General features: G+C 37.5%; 1 protein-coding gene across 2 annotated transcripts in view; it reads right to left on the reverse strand.

Moving 5' to 3' along the window:
- The window catches only part of CERT1 (ceramide transporter 1), an 80,571-nt gene that overhangs the window by 39,509 nt on the left and 24,590 nt on the right, over positions 1 to 16,472 (reverse strand). The gene's annotated exons all lie outside the window — the stretch shown is intronic.

The raw sequence follows: 16,472 nt of genomic DNA on the forward strand, positions 1-16,472 counted from the left end.
AACAGATTTCCCCCCCTCCCCCTGCTTCCTTCAACCCTCAGACATTCATTCAGCCATCAGAATGCTTGGCATACCCGAGCATGCACCAGTAGCAAGTACTGGAGGATGAAGAAAGTTGAAATTGTCAAGGACTGAAAAGTTCATTTGTTTGACAGAGGATTTTAAAAAATGACCGGAAAAATCACGAGAACACATTCAGTTTAAACTGCAATCTCAGAACAGTGATTTGGGAAAAGGCAAGGAAAGAGTAGTTTACTTTCTAAACAGTCCTTGTTTTGCATCTCACACCCTATCAAATTAACACATTTTTCTTTACTTTCAAAGCTTAGTCCCTATTCTTATTTCCTTCTTGCTGTAGCCCTTTTTATCAGCTCTCAACACCCACTACCCTCAAAAACAAGGGAAGCACACTGCAGGTAGTTGAATAAAAAAGGTTATACAAATCAAGAGACTCTCCAGGACATGCATTTTTTTGTCATGTTCCTGATATAGCTTCAGATTCCTGAAGCTGTCTAGGGTTTAAGTTTTATAAAAACAGTCCTCCTACTTGTGTCAAAATATGTTTGGTTATAAATGAAGCCCAGTCTGGTTTAAAAGCTTTTTACACATATGGAATTCTGCCATCAGTAGAAGCTTTATGCCCAATCCCAACCATACATCCACTTGACAACATAAAGATTCTGCATCTTAAGCTCAAACTAACTAGGCAATAATTCTGTTCAAAGGCAATTTGTTGTTGTTTTTTTTTTTTTTTTTACAGAAGGTTAACACGCTATAATTGACACTTTCAAACTAAAGTTCTGAAAGGGTAACTACATAACTATAAAAAAGTTCCGCATGACAAGCAGAGATTTACAAGATCTTAAGTCAAACACCTGAAGCACAACAGATACCAACATTTTTTAAAAGTTAAATGAAAACATGAATTAGTTTAGAAAAAATAGCACTACCTGATTCTATTATTTTCATGTTAGTTTGTAGGTCAAGAACAGTCTGACATGATAAAACCAAAATTCTTCTAAAGTTATTGATGTTTAAGTGATAAATTTTCTTAGCACTTCAGATGTGTAGATGTAAGACCTAGTCCCAGATACAGAAAGGCAACAATATGCATAAAGTGCAGTTCCCACCTCAAAAAACTTTAGAAGCAAGTTTAGATTATGCTAAAAACTCTGTATGATTAGGTTTCATATTAAAAGCACATTTGGATATCCAAAAGGATAGAAACTCAGACGATTTCTACAAGCTTGTTGAATGATCAACTTGAAGCACGACAGTATGTCCTCCCATTACAAGATATAATAATACACTGCATTCTGATAGGCCAGGTACTGGGCAGATTAGTTTTCCATACACGCCATATTACTTCTGTGCTAGTTTACTTAAGTACAAGCATTTGAAAAGTTACCATACAAGTTCATGTGTTTAACCTCCCCAAGTCAATATCCTGTGTGACCACTAGAGGGAAGTAGCAAAAAGGAAAGAGACGCGTCTAAAGGTTACTATTGGTCAAAGCCCAACAGTAACCCTTACCCTGTTTCTGCTTCAGTCCCTGTGCCTATAAAACCTCCTTTCCTTGGCAGACAATTAAAAACAGCGCAGTTTTACCTTTAGCCTTTATAATTACATTTTATACTCATTGCTAAGTGAGGATAAAATTGACATCTATTGCTGAAAGAATGACAGTGAATCAGAAGTTTTCATAGAGATTTAATTATTCTGAAGTCACACCTCTCAGCCAATTCAAAACAGTGAACTCATTAACACCACGTTAATTTCCAGTTAAGATTGTCCGAAGTCATTAGCATCAAATTGACAAATGTTTAGGCACAGATTTCTTAGAATTTCATCTACCATGAAGTAGTTAGGCTCAAGATGATTTAGCTTTTAAAAAAAAGAATGCTTAATACATGACATAGAAACTGGGCACTTGTCAAGTACCAAGTAGGAGACTTCAAGAAGGAGTCCAAGTAGGAGACAACTTTTCACATTCAAAGCTCTGCCATTTGTCTGCAGCTGTCAAACTATACAGCTTATCAGGAAAAGGAGGTTTATATATCAGCCAGATGAACAGGCAGGATTTCTTCCTGTAGGAGTACACATGAAGTAGGTACTCACCAGACCAGTTTTCCCTGGAGGCATAGGCGTTTTGAGAAGCATCAGAAGAAACAAAGTTCTAGTTAAACCCTTCCAAACCCATGAAAAGTCCTGCAGCAGTGATACAGAGACACTTCATTTGAAACAAGTCACCTACTCTATCATAACGCTTAAGTTTAAGCAGGCTTACTCCAGAGTTTGTTGAACTATTTTGTGCAATGCAATTTTCAGAAAGCTAATCTTTGATAATTAAAATGTTACCTGACATTACACACAGTATCACTAAAAATACTAAGTTCAACTTAATCTGCCAATGTATCATTCATTTCTGCAAAAAGAAACGGACTGTTTTTATTTGCTGAAAGCCAACACCCTCTGTGCAAGATGACAGGAAAAACTTCAAGCATATCACAGGTCTCTACAATAAGCTGACCTACCCTGCCCTTTAAGAAAAGCCTGGGAACCAGTGGGATACGTTTGTGAAAGGCTGCCTGTAGTGCACCAGAGGAGCAAACCAAAGGATCCAGGCTCTAAAATGCTCAGGACTTCTAGCATAAGCATTATCACCAGTTTCATACAAGACTGTAATACTGTTGGCCATCATTAGGTTGTGCATTAATGTGTGGGTCACCTTTTTCGTTCTTACTGCTTTCCAGAGGGGTAAAAAAAAGTATGAACAAGATACAGGATGCCAGTGTGGTGCTTGGTAACAAGTAAAAGGAGGTGAAAACCTCCCTACAGTAAGCATGACTTAAAATAGTGTACTACTGATAAAACAAGCAGATTAGTAGCCTATTCTAGCTCAGTCTTCTAGTAACTAAACTGTCTCATTTCATGACAGCACCACTGTGTTTTACACAAGCTGTAGGAGCACTTTCTGCAAAACCTTGTGCATTAACTGCACACTGTACTATGAAAAGTCCAGGCAACTGCAGAAACACATTCAATACGTGAGTCCTCAGAATAAAATATTTTGTAGACCCGTGTATTCTCTACATGCTGCTGAGGTCCAATCCCATTGCTGATTCCCTTACACCAGTATATCCCTGAAGAATTAATCATGAAAAAGCCACCCATGTATTAAGAGCTCACAGACTGCTCAAAACACTGATGCTACTTGCCTGCAGACACCACAGTGCGTATATGGAGTGATGTAAGACTTAAAGAGAACAGCCATATACTCACTGTAACCTGCTTTGAATTGCAACACATCAAAAGCTGACCTTGCACCACTGCTGAGTGAGGGGAGGGAGACTTCCACCTGATGGTAGACAAGGCAAGGTGTTCCCTGCCTATTCTGCATGGCAGTGACAATCATACTCTGCCACCAGACCTCTGACAGATCTGCATATAGTCCAGTTCAGACACAAAGTAGCAGCCATAAAACCAGCAGAAATGTAAAACTATGATATCCCCACCCAAAAGCACTCCACACTCAAAGCCACCCTACAGTCTAGGACAGTTAACGAGAAGTTTGCAGACTGCCTGTGTACCACAGGGCTCTAAAAAGATATGACCCTTCAGGAAGCATTTTATATTGAAACACTATAAATTAATGAAGCTGGCAGAAAACCTTTCCAGCCAGGTGACAGAGGTTTTGCTTCTAATTGCAGCCTCAGGTCACATATTGCAGACTTCCTTTTCACATGACCAAGACCAAACACATAGAGCATTTTTTAACTCTAGGTGCATCACCTGGTTACTCACATGAATACTCCAAGAGAAGAGGCTATATATGGCTGGTGCTGTCAGCTGAACACTCTTGATCTGTTAAACACATGCATCTAGCAGACATGATGGCCTCTTTTTAAACAATCAAAACAAAAACCAGCCCAGCAAGTCTTTGAAGGTTAAGATACACTTGCACAAACCTTTAGTCTTATGTATTGTTTGACTAGATTATGGGAAGTGTAGTCTAAATAGCTGTTGATGCTTACCTCTGCACTTTCTTTTTACATTTCAAAATGGCAGGTTTACCCAACAGACTTCCTCAAACCTACTAATACCACTAAACACATGAAATAAGTATTTTCTGCTTAACCCTGTTTAGCATATTTTGGGGCACGTAGAAACAAGAACCTAAATAAGCAGAAGCTGCACCTTCTAACAGTGCAAAAATAAAGCAAAACTTCAGGACAACAGAGTTTAACCAGATCTTTTACTTACAGAGTGTGAAAAGAAGGAAAAGAAGGAAATTGAAACTTCACCTTGTTAAAAAAGGATGATTTCAAGACAGGAGTGAAGAATCCTTTTGCTGTGAAGTAGAAAATACTAAAACATAAGCAGGGAAGAATTGAACAAAGATACAAGAAATGTGGTTTTATCATGAAATCAGAATGACTAGGTTGCAAGATATCTCCAGTACCACCTCCTGCTCAGAGCATGTCCCATTAGATGCCCAGGCCTCCACCCCATGAGGAGGCATTCTTCAGGGAATTATAGTATCTATTTTCAAAGCCAAAGTGATTGTTACGAAACATAACTGGAACACACAGGCAAAGAAAGATTGGGCTGGTCAAAGTGAAACAATCTGCATTGTCTATAGTTAATCAAGTGTGTTGAGCTGGAATGGACTGACAGCTTCAGTCCAGCTTTGGAAAGTCATAACTACTTAATAAAGCTACAACTTACAGCTGCTGTTTGAACATGGCATCCTTTTGCAACTCTTGGGCCCAAGACAAAGAACAATTTTCTTCTGTCCTCTGAAAGGGAAGTTTCAACAGTTTGGAAGTGACAGCATTTAGGTTTGCTGCAGCATATGCTTGTGTACAACTGCAACTGCTGATTCACTGGCTTTCCCCTAAAGTCTTCTTTCAGGAAATACAGTTTCGAGCAACAAGCACACTTAGCAAATTTAGTAACATTAAATGACAAGCAATATCATATGTATTGAAGAGTTAGTTTGTGCTGGTAACAATGCTAGAATAATGGCATGTGTAAGACATACCCAGCTTAGCTTTCCTGCTTGAAAGAGCGTATTTGATTAATTTTCAAAGGCAGAAATTTTTGTTATTTCCAGTAAAGGTCTAATAGCTTGAGCAATCCACCTGATCTTCCCCTGAAAGCAGAGCTTCCCTACAACATCAACCAGTTTCACTACCAGCATCATAATGTACATCAGGGCAAGCAGTTCTTACCAGCTGAACAGCCTCAGCTGAACTTCCTTGTTGAAATCAGCAATTTTAAGGTAATACCCAAATCTCCACAAATTATTTCAGATTACTGGGGGGAAGAAAGATGCACCTGCCTTTATTCCCCCCCCACCCAACATTTTCTGATGCCTGTGTTTGTACCAATCAATGTAGGACATTTAAATACTAGCAGTTAAATATTAACCCTTTCTTCATTCCTTCTTGTTTAAAATACATATGCTCAAAACACCAGAATTTTGATTCCCCTGCAGTAAGACCACTCACCCAGATAACACTAAAGCGATAGCAAATGCATATTTGCAAGTATTATCTATTTTCAGAGAGAGGAAAGGATCTTGTTGTTGTCCTACAGCAGAAATTACATTAGAAGAGTTACCTTATGAGTTTCCAATAATAGCAAGTGGATATTGAATTAAAAAAAGATGACGACCCAAAGTCTTGTCGTTCTGTTTTTAAAAGAATACCCCTAGCTAACAGAGTCACATTAGCTCCTGCAGCTATTCTGTTTTTCAGGAGAGGCACATGGTGGTGAAGTGTGCATGCATGTCTTGTGTCTCTCAAAAGAGCCAGGAATTTACCACTGTTGAATGCTACTGAATACATACCATTGCTACTTGTGCACACCACCCAGGCGGCTAAGCAGTATTTACTCCCTATGGCTAAGGTGTGAGTCTGGTCTGTTAAAATCAACTCAGTGCATTTCACTGTAATGAAAGATCACCAAAGAAAACCCACCCCTTTCAAAGTCATTTTTGAAAGAAAAAAGACTGCCTTTGGTATATGGAGGCATACAGAGTATCCTGTTAAACTGATAATGCACAGTACTGTTTGAGCTGATGAGTAACAAACAGCACGTAGATCTATTTGGCAAGCGTCAACTGTTCAACCACTCACCACTTCCACATTGCAGCTTTGTACTTTGCTCTTGATACCAAAAGCTTACCCTGATTTGAAGGGGCATTTACCACCAAACTAAAGCTTGACACGTGTCTCTCTCAATGAACAACCCTGTTTTCAGGGAGACCATGCAAAAACATGTTGCCATTGCCACAGAAAGCTGTGTCTCATTCCGCCAGCTACAAACACTGGCATTCCCCTTCTTTCTATTAAATGAAAGCGTACACTATCGAAATGATCTACCACAGTTGTTTTCAAAGTGAATTGATAACACCTTTGAGTTTACTACTAGAAACCCACCTGTTTACTGAATGATGAATGATGTACTACTTATCTATAGGATGTACTTATGTTGATCTAAAAGTTGGGAAACATCCAAGGACCCTTATTGCTAACATGACAGTTGTACTAATTGCTAAGTCCTTGCATCTGTCATCTTTAAAAAGGCTATCTGGTCCTAAGTTCCTGTTGTTTATACAACATGGCAAAGACAAGGACTTAAATCATGGTCACTAGTTTGGTGAGATATGTAAATGAGTTCCTGGAAAATTAATGAATATGTATGAGTTGCCTGTTTAAAGAGGGGACTCAAAAACCCCCTCAGTGTGCATGACTTCGGTGGAGCGATCCCCCATGCACCCAGTGCTGCCAAATAAAGATAACCTCCGCTCACTCAAATACTGGTGACTGATTCTTTAAATCACTACAGCAGTAAGACTGGTTATTTACTGCACAGCCAGCTGCATGTTGACTCCGGTAGCTTAGTTCCAGTCACCATAAGACTCAGCATTATTAGACCTGACACCAAGTTTACTTTAGCCATGTACATCACCCCTTATTAAATAGCATTACAAAAATATTGACCAACATACTCTTTAACAGCTTACCAGTAGTGTCACAAGCCTTCCATATTGTCTGATACTCATTTAGCACTTTTCAAAGTGTTTCACATGGTATTACACCCATAAGACAATGCTCTGCTAATCTGCATTTTTGCCAGAAATGTTCAGGCATTTTTAGATATTTCAGAACACACCAGTTCACCAGTCTGACTATACAGGGATCCAAAAGTTACTTGAACCTTTATGTGCATGTGAATGTTCAGTCAATTAATATCTTTAGCTTATTAAAGGGAAAGATGAGAGTAAACCATCTCAAGTTCACCGTCTTTTAGGGGTACAGGTTTGAGAACCTTGAGAGGTTCAAGACCTCTACTAAGATTATGAGGACTACCTGTTAATGCTCTGACTAGATGGAGAAGAACACTTTTTAATTAGGAACATACGGCAGTCAGTGACCACAGCTTTCATGGATACAAAGACTTAAGTTTATCTTAAGTGCACACATGTATACAGCTTCAGATAAGCAGTCCAACAGAGTAACAAACAAGATCAGCTATCGATCAAGATAGTGCTAAATGATCTAGCCTTTCTTCACCCCGCTAGTCTCCATACTTCAGAAAGTACAAGTAGCACAATCACTTAAGAAACTGAACCTAACCCAAGTAGCACAAAGAATTATTTCTGGAAAGAAACCAGAACCCAAGACAGAGCTGGGAAGACTGAAGCTGACAGAGCAGTAACAACTTAACACTTATGTACACTGAAGAGAAATAAGGCTTACTTGGTTATAGGAAATACTGTACTGCACAATTATAGGACAGGTAACAATCTGCAGATACTCCTAGCAACTAATCAGATTTAATAGTTCAAACTGAATAAATAAAAAAGTCATGGTGTTGCAAAACAGGGTAGTCGACAAGACCCATAAAATACTCTTATATTCTATACAACATCTGTAGGATCCTCTGTAGGAATACTGACTCCAATTTTGGTGCTGTACATCAAAAAAAGATGAGGGCTCAGTCTGGAAGAGAGCCATACAAAGTATCAGAGATTTATAAAAGGCATCCACATGAACAACAATTTATGAACAGGCAGCTGTTACATTTAACAGTAAGAGAGAAGAATTCTTACGTGTTGCAAAGCTGAAGACAATAATGTCCTCTCCAGATTAAGACTGTTCTATAAAGGAATACTCAGCTTTGCTGAAGATGGCAAGAAGAAATCCCTCAAACAGCAGAAAAAGGCTAAAATGGTTCCACAACCTTTTAACTGCTAACAAGACTTAGCAGTTCAACTTATAATGAAACATGGCATCTAGTAAGGATGACTTCAGTTTGTATTAGGGGAAGAATTAGGATGAAATTTATGACTCTTCCTTCAAGAGGGCCCTTTCGTTTATTTCTCCTTCCTTATTTCAGATGTCACTGAAGAACAAAAAGAAAAAGGTAGTATTCAAAGGATCACTGAACTTGAAAAGCTAGACAAGGTGCTTGGACCTGAGACAGCTACATTGTTCTGTGTATATCCCACTTCAGTCTGATATTCAGGCCAAAACTAAAAGTAAATAAGCTTATTACTGCAGAGTTCAGAAGACTATGCCTGCACTCATTTTCTTGTTTAGTTATCAGGGAATACTTTTGCAAACACTTCAAATTCAGCTTTGAATGAACATACCAAATGTGAATACACAAGAACCTAAGTTAGGTATTTTATGTCAACATGCAACAGTAACATAAGAGCAACAGGAGTACATCCAAGTTCCTGCATGAGCTTGAGCAACGGTTCATGGCTTTCTAGTTTCAAACTAGTATACGATGTTTTTGCAACACCTTTAAGCAGGTGTCTCTACCACTCACCAGCTACCTGCCTACACATTTAAGTCTGTTAAACAGGTAACAACCTTTTACAGCTTAACACAGATCTGAGTGCTGTACTCTAGCCTCCACTCAGGCAAGCTGCGCTGCTGCAAATGAATGCCTTGTAATGCCACAGTGAGAGTGGGCCACTAGGTTCTGGAGTGACATGCAGTATCAAAGAAACTAACAGGGTATTTTATACAATCCAATCTGTCAGCATCAAACAAAAATTTAGACTTTGTTGATGTTCAGTTGTCTGATGCTCTGCAGCACAAGGCAACCCAAATCAATTTCATAGGGAACAATAGCTGACAACAAGTCTAAGAAAGAAACTTGGGTTCCAACACTCAGGCCAGCAATATTAACAGCGGAAAAAGGAGGCTGCATCATCACTCTTACAATCCTCACTACGAACTTAATAAAACCAAATTTAAATAACATTTACCTACTGTCATACCTCCTGTGCTTTCCTTTGTCTGCCTATTGCCTCCACTTAAGCTAGTCTTATTTGTGAATGGGTATGGAGGGGAAGTACGGGCAGAGGAACAGGTGTTAGGATAAAAGGTCAAAAAAATGAACAGACTGGGGAGCCACATTCTTTTTCCTTTTCAGACCTCACCCACTGCTGCTGAGGAAGCACGCAATTTAAAAATCACACATTACTGAAACACCTAAACTCCAGGACAGGAAGTTGATTGAGAAATGTCAACAGACACTATTCCTGTTGCTCCCTCCTGTATGGTATGTCTGAAATTGCGCTATTTGAAAGCTCCAATTTTACAATAATCAGCAAGATTGTATTTACAACTAGCATTCACTCATCAACATTAGAACAGATAGCATTTGCTAGAAATTACTTGACATGCCTAACTCAGCAATACAGTAAACTGGCACAAAAAACATTTATAAAGGTCATAAAACATCAATGCAGACTTCTGAAGACCACTTGCACAATGCTTCATCATGCACTTAAACGTAGCCTACATAAACATCCCAACTACTAATTTCAGTGGCTCCATAAAAATATCCCAGCAAATAGGAAAATCAAGTTCAATGTACAAAGCTATTTAACAATGGCACAAACTAGAAACTGAGACATACAATTTGTTTGTTACATCAGTATGCTGAATCAAAAGGTTTCCATAACATCTCTACTCCACATATATTTTCCTATTCATTCTGAATTATCTTACTAATACTGGTTTCAGTCCAGACATACAATAGATTTGGAGCAATTTATTTGCATGTCTTTATTGGCCTTGTCAGTAAATTAGTTCAATCCTAGGGGAGGATTACAAAGCTACGGGAAAGGAGAAAACTACTGACTTCACAGAACGTTATAGCCCTTCTCACAATTGCTGAAAGCCTGTGGACAAGTAGTAGTAGCACCCTTCTGTACTCTCCTGTTGATAACCAGAACTCTGTTTTTCACAAAATAAAACTCTGATAGTGGTTTCTGACCCAATTAACTGGTCAGAAAACTTTTGTTATGGCATCCATTGCTAATAAAATAGTAGTATGAGAAAGTTACGTCCATCAGCATTTTTCAATGTTTCCTTAGCACAGCTACCTAAAAAACATCTCATAGATCAATATTTACATACAGTATTCAAAGAAAAGCTTGACTTAAAGTATTGTTAATGTGAAATTTCCTAAGACAAATATTAGGTTGAAGGAATGGGTAGATGCACTTCAGTCTCAGTCTGAAGGTGAAGTATCCCAATTACAGAACAAAACACAGGGAACGGAGATACTCTGGGTGCTTATCACCTAAAGTTTAAAGTGAAATTTAAGGTTTCCTCTGAGTTTGAAAAAAGTTACTCCTGCATAACCTCTTATACTTCAGTTCGTAAGAGAAGTAACACAAAGACAGAAGGCCAACTTGAATTTTAAGAAATACTTCAACATAGTACTGCAATATTTTAACAGATGCTCTTCATCCTGTTTACCCAGAAGCTGATTTGTATAACCAGATTTAGAACTGGAATAACTAGAACAGTTTGAGGGAGGTCCTTTAAGAGGACTCTGTGGGTATTCAAGATGCTTCTCAAGTGCACAACAATATGGTACTATGTAGCCATTGGGAGTTTTGCTTTTCTGTGTTGTTGCATTCATGTTAGACTAGCAAAAGCCCAACTCTACTCCTTTTCCTCTCCTCAGACACCTACCTGGCTGCCCCTTCTGCTTCAACATCACAGTTACTGTTAGCACTAAAATTTTCCAATGCCTAACAGCACATTCAGTAACTCCTTTAGAACAGTACATCAAGAGAAAACACAACATGTAGATGACCTTCAGGGTGAAATTAATGACTCTTAGTACTTTGTACATAAGGTAACTGTCAACTTTTTTAGGTTATGTGGTACCCCTTCCCCACATTTCATGAGGTTAACAAGCATTTTTTGAAAGTTTCAAGCTCACAGTGGTTTTTCTTTTGTTCCCCCCACCAACAGTAATCTAAAGCGCCCTTATTAACTACAATCAAAAATAAGCTGTTGAAAGTTTCCTCTGCAGTTTTCTGAGTGAATCTATGAACTAGGATCCACACTCAGAAAACAATTGTCTCAAAACTAAGTGTTGTGATTCTAGTTTACTTGTTTGGCAACTTACCAATGTTTAATAAACAAAGTGAACCAACTGGTTTAATACTTACGGCTAAATTTGACTTCACCAGATTGCCAAATCCAGCATTTTGGTTTTTCAGGATCTTAACTAGATCTGTACTTAAATGCAAAAAACTGGGATGTGAAGTGTCTGAGTTTGACAACTGATAAAATATACTAAAATTTGTTTCTTAAATTAAGAATTTCACAAAATTAGAATAATTTATAAGCTAAACTATCTTTGATACCTGAGGCTGCCACGCCCCCTTCTCCCAGCTATCTGGGGGAAAAAATTGCTAGAAAAATAGATGTGCCACTGTTCCTAATGTTTTTATATAACCCTATTCTAAGTAGCTGATTTGTCCTTTCCCAGAGTCTGATCAACAGTAAAAACAATGTAATCACTCCTTCAAGGCAGCCACTTGATGCCTTTCACAGGCTTTGAAATTCATGCCTCCTGCTCTAAGAGCTTGTTTATCTAGAGGATATACAAACATGTTGTACACTATCACTTCAAAAATGAAACAAAGCCTACCTACTTCTTACATGCCAAACTTGTTCGTTATCTAGACATCCCTGTGGAGAATGACCTTTTCCAGTTTGACACACTGAGGACAGGTATTGTAAGAAGTTCAGCAAGACTTAAAACAGTATTTCGGTTTGATAAAAAAAAAATTTTGAAAATCCAAGACTTAAACCACTGTCAGTTTATTTTGCTGAAGGGTCACAAAGTCAATGAACACATGCAGAAACTGTGTGGAAAAAATTAAAACCAAGATAGAACAAAATGGGACACAAGCTGATCCAGAGTTTCTCTTGAAACATTAATTTCTCAACCAATTCTCAACATGTTTTCAATTCAGGTGTTAGATTAACATTGCAAGAAATCAATATCTGGCCTTCAGGAGTTCAAATTTCCTCAAAATAAATTCAATCATCCAGATGGTTTTCACAGCAAACAGCAATTCACTCCCCTCAGTTACATACCTTGTAAGTTAACATACTGACTCTACCAGAGAAAAGGGTAAAGAATGAAAACTTTTGGATAAGTTTAATGTGTAAAGAAACACTTTCCACTTCAGTGAAAAAGTAAATCTTGTTTATTCATATACATGGCACACTTTTTGTTAGAGCTATATGCTGCAGAAGTCCACTTTCTCTATACGTAAACCCAGACATTTTCTTCACAGTACAGAACTAACTATATGTAAGCCCGTTTCTCTAATCTCGTTAAAAATTCCACACCATTTTCAAACCATGGTACAGACATGGAGTAAGTATTTCAATGTATTATTTAAGGGAACAGCTTTTCAAAAGCATCGGTACCTTGCTACCCATGCACCATCAATGTTTTTACACCGGAGAAGTGTAGAAACTTAATCTGGTCTTGAGTTCTTCAGCAATATATACTGCCATTAGATCCGTCTAAGAAAAGGTCATCAGCCATCCTAGACCTGACTATCTCCTAGGGTAGGAGAACAGAGAAGCTTCCCAACACAACTTTACAACCAGGTGTTTTACAGATAAATATCTGCTTAGTGTATTTAATGACATATTTAAGCAGAAGAAAGGACTCCTAGTTAGACGTGAATTATTTCCTCATTTGCCCCACTGACAGTCTTATTGCTGTTCTAGAGTTTTCCCACTTTCATTTCAGTGAGGTTAATAAGCATTTTAGAAGCTGTACTTGAAACATTTAATTTAGTAAGCATTCAGGAACCTCAATAGAAGAGAAGGCTAATGCAATGACTAAAAAAGCAGCAGCAAATTCTAGCAGGTTTTATGCTTGAACACTGTATGTTTTACATTTCTTGGCTACCAGCTACTCATTGGTGTTGCTAAGCAGAAAGTTTTTCTAACTCTTCTCATATTATACTCAGATTTAATATCGAATTCATTAAATCACTGTTTTCTCTGTTCAGAGCACAATGAAAGCCACAGTTTCAGTCCATCTTTCATACTCTAAAGATAAACAACCTTGTGACATGCTACAGTAAGTCTCACAAACATATTTTTGTCAGCAAACAGCTTAAGCAGCCTATCAGAGCTACCAACCCAGTAAGCAACAAAGAGCTTCAAAAACAAAAAAGTACTTCATATAGCAGTAGACCCAAGTTAATCATAATGACTGCTTAGTAAGACCAAATAATTTCCTCTTTCAATTTTATTCAAATTATTATGTGTCAGTTCAAGAACCTAGTTCTCAAAGGAAAAGAATTTTTATCTGGTGACAACAGCTTGTCAAGGAGCTTTTGCTTGAGTTCTGGAAACCTGACCAGGAAAGTTCCTTCAGGAAATTTCAGAGTAAACAGACAAATCCAAACTTTTCAGTGAAATTGGATATTTTGCCTCAAAACCTCATCTTCTGCTCTTATTCAAGTGTTTAGATATAAAACTTCCACACAGGCTGAAAAAATCTAAAGGATGGGTGAAAAGTTAGCTAAAAGTAAGGATCACTGAAGTGTGGTGTTCATGCAAATTCAACTGAAAAATGGGATTAACTTCCCGACTCCAAGAAAACCTATTTTTCAGATCCTATTGATGTTATTAAGCAGCAATACATTTTTCCTACAAATACATAGATTTTGTATAATATAAGTTGTACAGAATATAGCATATACCACTTGATTTGGAAAATATAGAAAGACATTTGAAGATACATTATTTAAAAAACATTAACTGTAACCAGACTGAAAACTGGGTTTTGACATTTCTGTTTTATGGCTAATTACATCAAACACCTATTTATGTGCACACAGCACTTTTCCAAGGCTTCTGGCGATAACTCCTACGTATTTTAGTCAGAACAGTTAGAAGGAACAGCTGCACCTACAACCTGCAATATTCATCACAGAAAGCCGCTACTGTATTAAGAAAACAACAGAATATTGCACTGGAAAAAAGTGCTAGTAACCAATAGTTTTCTGAGATTTAATGACATACTTTTAACTTGAGTCCAACCTATTGTTACAAGACTGCATTACTTTTGGCTCTTCTTGACTCATCTTGTCTTGATCATGGTATTTAGTTGCATACTACAAAGAGAATGCTTTTAAGTAATGTATTGCTTTAACATATTAAATGGTTTGATGGTTTATTCAGAAGTGAGGTGCCATAATATTTCCCTCTAAGAATGGAAACTGCTATTTGTCTTGAACACTGTAAACACTACAGAGTAAAAATGACTACACAATGACTACACAACAAACTAGAAAATGTCAAATAGCCATGAAACTACAAACTATACATACTGAAAAAGCCAGATTCAGAACAGCCAAGTCCACTGTTATTACATTAGGACAGCAAGATGTAAACTGAACTATTTCTTGTCAGTTCAGAATATACAGAAATATTTTTATTTCCATTTCCTGCTTGTAGACATACTTTTCTTCAGAGTATGTAACACTGCAGAACATAACTGACTTTAAGCAATAAGCAGAATGATAATGCTAATTAAATAATGAAAAAAGCACTCATTACCCTTTTCCTGATACTAACTCTAAGTGAATACTGAAAAAATTGGGTAGTGGAATTATCCAAGAAACCTCTCATTCCACTCCTTTCAACATCAAGACAGATCTGGCACAATTATTATTATTTTTTAAAACCCACCAAATTCCTGAAGTTTAAACCTGTTCCAAACTAAAGTCAAAGGAAGCTTTTTTTTTTTTTAAGTGGAAAACTGCATAATTAATCAGGCATCTTCACAAAGAGAGGTTACTTTTGGAATGCTAGAACTTATGCCTCTCAAAGCTCATTAATCTGAAAAGGAGATCGAATAAGATGCCTTTAGTTTACCAGTAATAACACACAGAAAAAGAAGATACCTCACAAGAGAGGCAGGGAGAGGCAGTAATGCAGGATAAGAAAATTCAGTGTTGACAAATACAAGATTTTTTTTTTGTAAGTGACAAAAACAATTCCAAGTTTACAAGTACAATGGCAATCTATTACCACGCAGTACTTCCAATTATAAATAGGCAGTTCCATAAAACTGTCAGCTCAGAATTCAGCAACAGTTAAGGACAGCCTTAAAACAGGGAAAGGAACAGCATGAAAAAGACTTGCCTTTGAGGTTGTGCAGAGCAGAGTTTATGACAGGATTTGGATTTTCTTCCTCGTTCATTCCTGCGTGGTAGCATGCAATGACTTAGCCCCCATTTCTGCATATCTGGACTTCAGGTTAAGTTCTGCATTTCAACAGCTAAATCATTCACCAAACCTAGTCTGAATTTTAGCCCAGGGTTATCAAGTTCCATGTCCCCACAACCCTATACCTGAAGACCCCTGTGCTTGTAAAACAGTTGTTGCCAGCTCCATGGATGTGTAATCCAGCAACTTGTTCATTGTATCCTCTTGAGACATTTCTCTCGGGTATTGCAATAGCAAGAAATTACAGTGGTTTTGTCTTAAAAATACTCCATGGTTAACTTTGTATTTTCTCACTAGACTACAGAAAAGAATCCTGGTTTTGCAACTCAGTTTTGTTTTAATGTTACCTCTGCATCAAAACTAAGGCAAAATGCCAAGCTAGAAAATGGTTTAATACCCTAATTGAGATTTCTTTTCACAGCACCATTATCAAAAGGCAGCACTTTAAATTTAAGAGCTTGTACTGCTTATTCTAAGAAATGCCCAATAAAAGTTAAAACTTCCTAATTATGCATAAAACTTATGTAAGCAGTATGTCAAGAAACTCACGGTAAAAATACATACATAGGCAACTAATTTAGTTCGTATTCCTGTAACACCTGTATAACCCAGATGCAGAAGTTGCATTGTGCCAGGTGTTGTAGTTAAACACCTTGAAGCAGTGTCTATCTTGTATCTGAAAACATAGTGGGTATTTTGTGCACTACATACTTTTAAAAATATCTGACCTTAGAGCCCTTTAGGTGAAATGAAAATAACTGAGTTCATTGCAAGACATAAGGAATAGATCAGCAAAACAAACAAAATGCTGATGAAGAGTAGGGCCTTAAAAGACAAGGAGACAAAAGCCAGTAATTAGATACTGTAAAA

The sequence above is a fragment of the Falco rusticolus genome, chromosome Z, assembly GCF_015220075.1.
Source record: "Falco rusticolus isolate bFalRus1 chromosome Z, bFalRus1.pri, whole genome shotgun sequence".
In the NCBI taxonomy this organism is placed as follows: Eukaryota; Metazoa; Chordata; class Aves; order Falconiformes; family Falconidae; genus Falco; species Falco rusticolus.